General features: G+C 46.1%; 1 protein-coding gene across 3 annotated transcripts in view; it reads right to left on the reverse strand.

Moving 5' to 3' along the window:
- Positions 1 to 12,349, reverse strand: part of KMT5B (lysine methyltransferase 5B) — a 57,921-nt gene that overhangs the window by 45,061 nt on the left and 511 nt on the right. The window lies entirely within an intron of this gene.

The following is a 12,349-nucleotide window of genomic DNA, read 5'->3' on the forward strand; positions in this document are numbered from 1 at the left end:
CTCAAAATGAGCATGTATTACTTTTATAATAAAAATTTGAACACAGAGATGTTAAAAGGAAAATAAGACATCACAAAAATCCTTCTGCATCATTTTTATGTATGTCGTCAAAGCCAATTCCTAAAATCTTAATTATAGCAATTCAAACATCAGGGAAGTCTAACACGTCACTGAAATACTTCCACAAGTTTCTGACGCCTCTGCTTAGAGACCGTGATATTCCGGTACCACAGTCGCAGCCTCCCTGGAGCTTTGTTGTTAAAATAAGCACAAGGAAGACAAACACAAAAGCATAAAAACGAAAGAAAGCACTGTCCAGAGAGAAAACAGCCCCCCCCCCCGAAGAACAAAAGTGTCCCCCCCACCCCCACCCCCGGGGCCAGCAGTGACTGCACACGCTAGGGTCAGTGCAACCCACCAGTGAAGTAAAAATCCAATTTCCCTTCTGGGGCCTCACATGTCCAACCTCCGTGCAATAGCAGAAACACAAGCAGTATCTGGAAATTGTTAAGAACTACCAGTAACACAACTTGCCTTGCTGATCCCCAAAAGGTCCTGCACGGTGCGGCCCTGCCCCTCTCCCCGCGCTCCAGCCGGACCTCCAGACACAGCCCGGGGCCTCATCCCGCTAGCGTGCTAGGCGTGTCCACGGGCTCTGTACCTGGGATGCGGTCAGGCTGCCCATCAGTCCCCCCACCCCCCAGTCCTCCGTCCCACAGGCTGCCTTCTTAGAAGCTTTCTCTTTCAACTGTCCTCGCTTCTTCGTGTAATTGCTTGACGACACCTGGCTTTCCCACTGCAGCGGATGCTAGCTAAGGTGCACTCTGGGGTCACTGGCACCTAGCACAAGGCTCAACAAGCCACAGGTCCGTTCCTAGCACATCTCCCTTTTTAGGCCCAAACCTGACTGCTACATACAGGCCAACTGGTGGTTAGTACTTTCTTTTGAATCTAAAGTTACAAAAGGACTCCACCATGATATAACAAAGAATTGCAAATCTGTCTTTATCAAATTATGCCAAATCCATCTGTAATCAATAGACATCCAAGGTCCCACAGAATCCTAAAATAATAATCCATACTATCAGGCCAATAGAAGAAGCCCCCGCAAAGCTATCAGAATCACGTGTGATCAATAGCCCACGCTACAACACGCTAAGCCTATAATACATTTTGACAAGACAGTTAAGCACTCGAGAACACTATCGTGAATTTATGATCAGACTTGTAACCTTACAACTTGCTCTTATAAATACTGTCAGAAAGAAGTGTCATTTGCGAAGTCAGACGAGTAAGTATCATTTCTTCTTTTTCCCCAGGTTTTGTAGAGCCAAAGCGATCAAGCGTTTTGCTTCAGCCAACTTAACAGCATCCCCAGGCAGCCCCAGGTGGTAAAGGCCCTTCTGATGCGGCAAGAGATGGCACCAGACTGGGAGCAATTTCCCACAATGCATCGTAATGCTCCACCCACCCCCTTTCAGGATAAAATGATGGCCAGACACAGGATCATGAATCATGCTGAAATGGTAGCGCTAACTGCTACAAAGGAGACTATAGCAGCCTGGAGAACGGTCCCCAAAGATATCGGGTCCTAATCTGGAGCCTGTGAATGTTTATAAAGCAAAGGTTCTTTGGAGAGGCGGTTAAGTTATGGGTTCTGAAACGAAACAGGTTATCTGAGTGGGCTCTCAATGCTATCACAAGCGACCCTACAAGAGGGCAGCAGAGGGAGATTTGACAGGAGAAGCAAGGACGTACAAGCTAGGGGAGGCAAGGAACAGACTTCTGTCCCACAGCCTCCAGGGGGAGCCATACCACGCCTTGATTTTGGCCCTGTGAAACAGCGGGCGAACTTCTGGCCTCCCCAGCGGAGAATACACTGCTGCTGTCTTAACACACCAGATTTGTGGCAGTTTGTTACAGCAGCCACAAGAAACTAATACAGAGACCATGACAAAGTAAACCAAAGGAAAAATGCTTTACAGTTACCAGACCCCCAAAACACATAAAATTGCAACGTATCACAGGAAAAACTTATAAACACCTTTAAAAAGTTGTTTTAAGTATACTTTTAAAAACGGTTATTATGGGGCACCTGGGTGACTCAGTCGGTTAGGCGTCCAACTTCGGCTCAGGTCATGATCTCGCGGTTCGTGGGTTTGAGCCCCGCGTCGGGCTCTGTGCTGACAGCTCAGAACCTGGAGCCTGTTTCATGTTCTGTGTCTCCCTCTCTCTCTGACCCTCCCCCATTCATACTCTGTCTCTCTCTCAAAAATAAATAAACGTTAAAAAAAATGTTTTTAAATAAAAAAATAAAAACGGTTATTTCCCCCTTCAACTGCCATTATAAATCATGGCTACAGAGAGAGAGATACAGATTTTGAAGATAAAGCTAGCATCTCAATCACACATTTTGCTGAGGCACTGTGCTTTAACCCCAGATAACCAAGACCTTCCGTAGAAGTGTTACGATTGCACATTTGTTTATATTCATGTAAACATTTTACAATAAAAACGAGAGTTAAAACCCAGAGAGGAGATTATTCATTTAGCAGAACATCTGAAACAGCAAAACATGCACTCCTGGTAAGTCCACGAGCAGACATCACAACACTCAAACCCACTTATTCGGCCACTGATCTGCGACTGAGTGTGTAATCAACCCGTCTCTAATGGCTGTAGTATGAAATGTACTGATTCATCAGTCTTTATTTATCCACATCCGATATGTATCACAACAAAGGATTCGTGTCTCCAATTGTCTCAGTAGCATTTCCAAAATAAAGGTGTTAGCTGATGCGGTTGTCGGGAGAAATTCCACAGAAACAAAACAAAACAACCTGCCTCCCCATCTCTCCACATCTGACCCATTTGCTTACCTAGTAGAGCCTATAAATAAAATCAAGGATGCTTCCTTTGTTACTCTTCCCTGGGACCCAAACAGCATTTTACTTTTCTATAAACAGATGCCACCTAGTGTCAAAAGTCTGTAAGTACAGCCAATAATTCCTCAGAAGATAGGAGGTAAGTAGAACAAAGAACAATCAATCCATTCTCACAGGGCCAAGACAAGGGTGACGAAAAACTTCCAAAAGGTGACTCTTGGGCCAGGTCTTAAAGGCCAAGGCTAAGTCTGCAAGGGGCAGAGCACAGAGGGTTCAGAATGTGGCTCTCGATGGATGGGGGTCAATGCACCTAGGTTCCGCTCCGGCCCCATTCATTACCCTCCAGCAGTACAGCCATGGACAGGTCATTCAACCTCACAAATGCCTCATGAGTACAATGAAAATAGGGCCTACCTCCCTGGTTTGGCACAGGATTTAACAAGCAGAAATTGCTAATAAAATAAAGATCTCCAACTGTCCCCTCTTTTCAGGCAACAAACACGGAAACAGAGGGTCAGACAGGTTGCTGCATTGTTCACAAAACTTAAAACAATCAAGCAAATGGGGCACCTGGGTGGCTCAGTCGGTTAAACATCTGACTCTTGGTTTCGGCCAAGGTCATGATCTCACGGTTTGGGAGTTTGAGCCCCGCGCTGGGCTCCGTGCTAACAGCACTGGGCCTGCTTGGTATTCTCTCTCTCAACTAAATAAACTTAAAAAAAAAAAAAAAAAATCAAGCAGAAATTTGCCCTCCATTCCTTATCTTAGAGTTATGACTCTCTCAAGAAAAATATCGTATCACCATACCCACTAAAAGAAATACAAATTTTCAAGAGAATAAAAAAATACCAGATTTATGCTACAGAACAGAGACCAGCCTTGCTTGTCCTACTGCTCCCCAAGAGAAGGAATGTGACTCTGGCAACAATGTATGATTACAAATCATACCAAACTACACCTTCACACTCAACAACCAGAGGGACTACAGATTTTGTTACAGTGGAATCCCACTTGATGTGTTTCTGGTGAAACATTTTTTCCTTACTGCAACTCCACTTTCTTTTTCAAGATTTTGAGTAATCTCTACCCCAGCGTGGGGCTTGAACTCACAACCCCGAAATGAAGAAGTCAAGTGCTCCTCCGACTCAGCCAGCCAGGCACCCCACTGTAACTCCACTTAAAAAAAAAATAAATAATACTCCCTTCACTCATTACCATTTAATTCTCACATCCTGTGAAATAGGAACTTCTTTTTTTTTGGGGGGGGGGTTATACAGAGGAAAGGTTGCAGAATTTGTTCAACTGTACTCCGTAAAGTATCCTAGTGGTAAAATGCACGTGACTGGAGGCAGAGAGGAAATTAAATCAACGAGACCAGTGGACAGTGGAGAAAAAGCTCTGGTGTTTCACATGGAAGGTTGGCAAGACTTGGTGACAAATCAGACACAGGTGGTGAGGACCAGAAAGGAATTTAAGACAGGTCACAAGTCTCTAGCTGGGGAGACTGCAAGACTGCCATTAACTGAATTAGGGACTAAAGACGGAACAGGTTTGTAGGAAAGATGAGAAAGCTTAAATGTGCTAAATTTGAGAAGGGGGTCACAAGCCAAGTGAAGTGCTCATAAGACATCATAATTCAGGAGAAAAGTGGGGGCTGTTAAGACGGTAACGTTAACAAAAGGACTTTACAGGTTCCCAAGCATTTCAACATTCTCTCAATTCAAAGAATCACAGAACTTCAGAGCTTTTTGCCTTGGACTGAAAGAAACAGGCTCAGGAGATAAATTCCCTGCCCAAAGTAATTCACTTCTGACAAGATAATATGCTACCAATACATGAAGCCAAAGGAAAAAAAAACTTGAGTTTTATCATGGGCAGTTAAATGGAAGGAAAGGAAGAGGGAAGAGAGAAGAAATACAAGGGGCAAGAGGCACAAACTGGGAGAGAAACGGGGGTCTTGCAAAGCAGCACCCACTTAGTTTGGGGATAAGTGCAGTTAGGGGCCTGGCCCATCGTCCAACACACAGCTAAGTAAACGTCTGCTCAAGACATGAGCGAAGAAAAGAACGCGGCAGGGGTGGCCTGGCAGTCCCCACCACGACAGAGAGCCCTCTCAGCCCCCTTTTCCAGGCACCACTTTCACAAGATTGCTCTTACCGGCATCGGAGAACTGTGCTGGCACCTGTATGCCCATGTCACTTACGCCCGCCACAGCCCCTTTCCACGTGCTTGTCAACACTGAATAAAAACATTATGTTCTGCAACGTGCACTCTCCATACAGTTAAAGTATCAAACATGCACAATGACATACACAACACCCCTGCTATCATCCCCATTTTACAAGTGAGAGCAGGCCCTAGAGAATCAGAAACAAGTTAAGCCAAGGCTGGGTTACGAGCCCGTACACTCTCGACACTATGAAGGAAGCGGTACAATCCTGATGCAGACAAAATCTTAAACATACTCGGCCCCGTATTTGAAGAGTAAGAACCTAGAACAAAAGAGGCACGGTTCCTAATTTCATGGAGCTCAGAGGACAGTGTGGAAAGAGAAACAACCCAGTAAGTATGAAACCACAAATTCCAGGAAGAGCCTTAAAGGGAACAAATAGGATGTTGGGAAAGAAAATAATGTGGGAACAGACTTGACATTGGATAATCAGGGAAAATAAAGAGTACATATATAGAAAAAAAACCCCCTTTTGGGGGGGGGGTGTCAAAAACACTCCTGGTACCTATTTACATGTAAGCACCAAATATTTTCTGAGGCAACTGGCTTTGTCTAAATCCTCTTGGACCCTGAGTGAGGTTTGTTTTTCTCTTTTGAAGGGCAGAGAGGTCTCCATATGGCCTCTCTAGCCCCAGACTCCACTGGTTCACTAGCTGAAGGATCAGGCCCCCCTTTACTCCTCAGTGGGGAGAACTTCATCTTCCTAAGAGTAGGTTGGTTTTCTTGCTAAAAATACGTATCGCTCCACGTCATGCAATATCATAAGCATTTCCTTGAAAATAAAAATACTCCTCAGAGATCATTACGCTGTCTCAGTTACTGCACCCTTGTTCTACAAATCAGACAGACAAAATGAATCATTCTGCAGAGGTAGAATCCACCATTTATCAAGAACCTACTGGGAGCCATCAGGCGGGCACTGTTCGTGGTGCTGGAATACTGGTTGTGTCCGTGGAACGCTAGAGGGCGCATGTGAGCTTCAGCTTTTAGGAACATCGGGCATGGTTAACAGGGTGGGAGACCATGCAAATCCAAAGGGAAGCCCGTGAAAATTGGGTATCTGAAGAAGAGGGCAGAAAGGTGCGGTAGCGGAAAAAGGGATGACCCTTCCCTGAAGGGGCCTTCTGCCTGCGAGGCAATCCCAATGCCATCAAGGAAATTCTGCTGGGCAGGAGTTCTGATAAAGATGCTCAAGTTAAAACACAGGTGCCTGTTTCACCCTAACACATGACAGGGTTCACCGGCATGGCAATCCTTTGAGGCAGGTGAGACGGATACTGACACTACAAATGAGATGGCTGAAGCTCAGAGACAAAGTTGCTTTCCTGAAGTCAAATTGCTATTTGATGGTAAGGCTGGCTCTAAAACCCTAGTGTTTGAACTGACGTCTGGGGTTTACTCCAATACTTGAGCCACATGTGCATCACCCATAAATAAAGAGGCTTATCACTAGGGAATGCTCCCCTACGTCTGTTTGCTTTTTCTTCTGTGTACTATTGTAACAGAAAACAAAGACATCTTGTAGAGATGCGACTTACAAATAGGAGCCGTGCAGAAGTAGAAGCCATCAAGCTTTTGGAGCCACTGATAAGCTCTAGTCTCTCAATTCTAAAACCCAACTGACTGTAAGCTACAGATCAATTCAATAACATTTCAAAAAAAAAAAAGGAAAAACTACATAGGATATATAGATGAACTATGTCTTACCAATTAGAGATATAAGAAAAAAAATTTTTTTTAAGTAGACTTCATGCCCAGCATGGGTTCCCACCCTGAGATCAAGACCCGAGCTGAGGTCAAGAGTCGGACACTCAACCGACTAAGCCACCCAGGTGCTTGGGAGATGTCAAAATATTAAAATAGCTCTTAGAAGTTAAGAAAATAGGATAGCAATTAAATGTAAAAGATAAAATGTAATTTAGAATTGTAAGGGATCTCGAGATTAAAGTTCAGTTGACAAAGCTGAGGCTTGGCCCAATGTCTTATATAAGTAATGACAGAGCAGGCTGAAACATAGGTACTGGTTCTTACTCCAATGGTCCTTCATCCAGCTCCAGAATTATATGTAATGTAGTCATAATTGCACACAACGCTAGAAGACTGTGTAGTGTCTGAGTCTGTCTCTCACACACATCCGACAGCCCAAAATCTGGCTGGCACCGGCGGGAGCCAGAGGCAGTAAGTGGCCAAACTGGTTCTAGGAACCCTTTAGCATGACGGATGCAAAACTGTGAAGCAAACCATAATTTAGAGCAAAACATAATTGAGAGCATCAATGACTACAGAAATTAGTGACTTTTTTTCTTCCTCTTGTGAGAATGTTTTAGAATGCAAATGGTTCCTGGTTCCATCACCAACTATATAAAAATAATATATCCACTGTAACTCACTGCCTCCAAGCAATATGGGTGTCAAAAGTTGCGTTTTTTGTTTTTTTTCAACGTTTTTATTTATTTTTGGGACAGAGAGAGACAGAGCATGAACGGGTGAGGGGCAGAGAGAGAGGGAGACACAGAATCGGAAACAGGCTCCAGGCTCCGAGCCATCAGCCCAGAGCCTGACGCGGGGCTCGAACTCACGGACTGCGAGATCGTGACCTGGCTGAAGTCGGACACTCAACCGACTGCGCCACCCAGGCGCCCCTCAAAAGTTGTTTTAAGCTAACGCTAGACATTAATGCAGCTTTACAAAAATAAGGTTATGAGTCTTTTCTGTATGGATAGATTCTCCCCATGGCATTCCTTTAAAACAGTAAAAATCAGGGCACCTGGGTGGCTCAGTCAGTTAAATGTCTGACTCTTGGTTTTGGCTCATGTCATGATCTCACAGTTTGTGAGTCGAGCCTCCACTGGGCTCTGTGCTGTCAGCACAGAGCCTGCTTGGGATTCTCTTTGTCTGTCTGTCTGTCTCTCTGCCCCTCCCCCACTCATGTATGCACATGCAGTCTCTCTCGAAATAAACTTAAAAAAAATTAAAATACAGTAAAACCTTCGTTTGCAAGCATAATTCGTTCAGGAAACACGCTTGTAGTCCAAAGCACTTGTGTATCAAAGCGAATTTCAAGAACCATTGGCTCAGTTGGGATCATGTGACATTTGGCATCACATACTACTCGTACTGCAAGACACTGCTCATTTATCAAGTTGAAATTTATTCAAAATGTTTGCTCGTCTTGCAGAACACTTCCAGAACAAGTTACTTGCAATCCAAGGTTTTACTAAAATCCTGTCATGCAGTTAAATAAAGGTATATGTTATGAAAATTTGGGAATATGTCTGTTGATCAAAACAGATTTGTAAGTGATAAGTACTTTCTTCCATTTGACTCGGAAAAGAGAAACTCAGATCATGTTAAGAAATATAGGGTTAGATATTGGTCAGGAATGACCTTTCCTCTCAGCCAAGACTTCTATATTCTAGGAAATACCAAATTAGGGGGAAGAAAAGGGATTGCAATAATAACTAAGGTAAAAACAGATCTGTAGAATCTGGGGTGGGGGGGAGGGGACGATGTAGAGTTGGTAGGAAGATTTTAAAGAAAGTGTGTTAAACTCTCCCTCATTAAAAACCCTTTAGGGGCACCTGGGTGGCTCAGTTGGTTAAGCGTTCAACTCTTGATTTAGGCTCAGGTAGTGACCTCATGGTTTGTGGGACCGAGCCCCGTGTCAGGCTCTCCACTAACAGCGCAGAGCCTGCTTGGAACTCTCTTTCTCGCCCTCTCTGCCCCTCCCCCACTCTCACACACATGCACACCCACTCACTCCGAAAACAGATACACATAAAAACAAAAATCCCGGGCACCTGGGCGGCTCAGTTGGTTAAGCATCCGACTTTGGCTAAAGTCATGATCTCACTGTTCATGGGTTTGAGACCCATGTCAGGCTCTCAGGCTCTGTGCTGATAGCTTGGAACCTGGAGCCTACTTCGGGGTGGGTGGGTGGGTGGGTGGGTGTGTGTGTGTGTGTGTGCGCGCGCCCCTCCCCAGCTCAGAACCTGCAGCCTACTTCGGGTGTGTGTGTGTGTGTGTGTGTGTCTGCCCCTCCCCAGCGCCACACGCACACTTTCTCTCTCAAAAATAAATAAAACGTTAAAAAAAAATTTTTTTAAATCCTTTAGACAGAGGCACCTGGCTGCTCAGTCAGTAGAGCTTCCCACTCTTGATCTGGGGGCCATAAGTTTAAGGTCCACATTGGGTGTAGAGATCACTTATGTAAATTTAAAAGTCTTTTTTGTTGTCGTTTTATTTATTTTTGAGAGAGAGAGAGAGAGACAGGGTACGAATGGAAGAGGGGCTGAGAGAGAGGGAGACACAGAATCTGAAGCAGGCTCCAGGCTCTGAGCCATCGGCACAGAGCCCAATGCGGGGCTTGAACCCACAAAACGTGAGATCATGACCTGAGCCGAAGTCAGATGCTTAACTGATTGAGCCACCCAGGCGCCTCCACTTAAATTAAAAAAAAAAAAAAAAAATCTTTTTTAAGGAAAACCCTTTAGACGATGCCCTAGGGTACTCACTCCCTGCTGTTTGCTGGGACCCCTTCCTTGTACAGCTCGTTCAATGGAACTCAGGCGTTAATTAAAACTTCAAGGCTTAAGTCCCATTTCAAACTTAAGAGCTCCAAATATAAAGTTGTTTTATGAGTTCAAAGTTGGCAGTCTACCCAAGAAATTACTCTTCAAATCACTGTGTTCTAATGCTTAGAACACCCTAATGATTGCAATTTAAAGTGCATTAACTAGTTTTAATTTTATCTTGTAATAATGTGGGCTTGTGCTTCTTACAGCAATTAAAACCATTTCCTACATCAAGACAGGCCAGTAAAATAAGCTTTTTCCCCCCAAAATAAAAACTAAGAATCAGACTGAAAAATTAAGTTACATCCTATAAAGAAAATGTCTTTCTATTGCATATAGCTGTACCTGAGATAAAACTACCCCAAGCTCTCTCCCTGTTTATCTATGTGTATCTATGTGACCAGTGCATCTATGTGACCAACACTGTGCTAGAGTGGAGCAAAGACACATGGTCCGCTGCATGGAAAACTCAAAAATTACCGTGTCCTAGGGCTAACACAGAACACGGTCCTGTAAATTTTGCTCCATGGAGAAGGATTTTGGTGAGCGGAGAGGAAATAAAGGTCATGTATGGTAGGCAAGAATGTAAAATAACGTAATCCACATGGTTTATCCAAAAGAATTTGCTCATAAGCCACAGGAAGGCCACTCCTGTGGACAGGGGAGCTGTTCACAGGCTACACAGGTCTTTGCAACACAAATGGGCCACATTCTCACATTATCTTATGTAGAGAAAAATCAGATTCAACCCCAGATTTGTATGACCCAAGGGGAAAATGACACACCAGCATCCCCCACCCACAAAACACTCTGCTTGGACACGCAAACAACCTGTGACCACTTCTTCACATTATGCTCTGCCCTACCCCCCCAACCCTCCTCCACCTCCCCCCAGGATACCCACTGGTATCTGGTTCAAGTACGCAAAGCAGTTCAGTGGGTCTCAGAAGACAGGTGAACATACCGGCAAGAGAGAACTTAGAAATGAATGGCTTTTGAAAGAATCTGGTTTCGAAGTTCAGGGGTACAAAATTGAGTCCTCCACTCATCTTCTCTTGAAGACTAAGTATCCACAATACTCCTTTCGCTCTCAAACTAAGTTGCTTTGTTAACGACAATGTTTTCAAGCAACATCAGAACTGACATCTTTCAAAACCTAAATACAAGCTACCAACCTCAGTAACTTGGAGACTAATAAATTCACTTTCACCAAATGCCTCCCGCAGGCAGAGGAAATAAATAATAACCCCACAAGTTCACAAGAAAGCTGAAGGGACAGGCAAGTAACCAAATACAATACCAAGTAACAATTGCTCAGGGAGCTCAGAGGAAGTGTGCGGCGTCCGGAGCCGGCCGTCCCTGGTCCCTGCACCGTCCAGGGACGTAAGCAGGTCCCTCCAGCAGGTAACACTCTCACTGGGCCTTTCTGAAGGATGGGGGCCCGGGGGAGGGGGCTAGGAAGGCCGGGCAGGATGTGACCAAAAGATGCCAGGCATGGGAAGCTCGTGGCGCTAGGACCTCGGAAAGGGAGAGCAGAATGTAGAATGTTGAGAGATTAAAAACTGGAAAATGGGCCTGAGTTCCCCCACATGCTGGGATTAAAGCGTTTGTGGACTTTACCCTTGGAATACACGGCGTCCCGACAGCGACGGGGACACACCTACGCTGCAAGTGGCTAAACGTTCCGCTACAAGATAAACGTGTACCTACAGCAAGTAACTCTTTAGCTACGTTTTCCAACACGTACGAGTTGCCGGCGGTTATTTCCCGCAAAGATGTTCCCCCCACTCTGGGCCCTTTTCAAAGTATTTATGCTTTCACTATGAATCTTCAAAAGTTACAGGCGTGTCCTCCATAGCAAAGACTTCAGGGAAAAGTCTCGGCTGGCAACTGCTTCCACTGATGATCCCGCGCAGCCGTCTTCGGACCTGGAAGCCCACGTTCAACTGTACTCGAGCTGAAAGCAGCTCAAGTCCAAAAAAGTCCCGACGAGGAATCACAGTCACGACCGACCAACTCATCTGCCGCTACTCTACACAAGACCTCGCCGCGGGACTCCGTGTCACCTGGCGAGTTCCTAAACACCACCTTCAAAGAACACGTGTCCACCTCCCTAGCAAATCCTAGCCTCCCCCCTCGACGGGTCGGAAGTGACAGCTCCAGAGCGGGGTCAGAGGAGCCCAAAGAGAGAGCGAGCGAGAATATTCCTCCGGGTCCAACGTGCTTCCACACCATTCCCGCAAGCTGGGTCCCGCTGTCACCTCGAAAACACGTCCCCCCCCCCCTCCCCGCCCCTCGCAGGTGGGAGCGACGCCGATACCCATCACCTGTGGGTTTGCAGAAGGACAACCGACACTCTGCGAGGACGGCCGGGGCCCGAGGGGGCCCGAGGCCGGCGCCGCCGTCGGCAGAGGAACGGGGAGGGGTGGGGGACGCGCCCCGGAGGAGCCCTGAATCGAGGCTCGAGCCCAAACAAAAACAACCCGAAGTGGAGCGCGGCAGAGGTAGCAGATTGGGCGAGCCCGATCACGGCTGCCCATTGGAGAAGAGGGAAAACAGAGTCCCCCAATCGCGAGCGGCGGGGCTGCTCCCCTCGTGCGGCCGCGGGCCGCCCCGGCGCTGCCCGGCCCCGCGCTGCCCGGCGGCCGCTACCGCTCCCT

Source organism: Herpailurus yagouaroundi, unplaced genomic scaffold (assembly GCF_014898765.1).
Source record: "Herpailurus yagouaroundi ecotype Mexico unplaced genomic scaffold, PumYag 569, whole genome shotgun sequence".
NCBI classification, from domain to species: domain Eukaryota; kingdom Metazoa; phylum Chordata; class Mammalia; order Carnivora; family Felidae; genus Herpailurus; species Herpailurus yagouaroundi.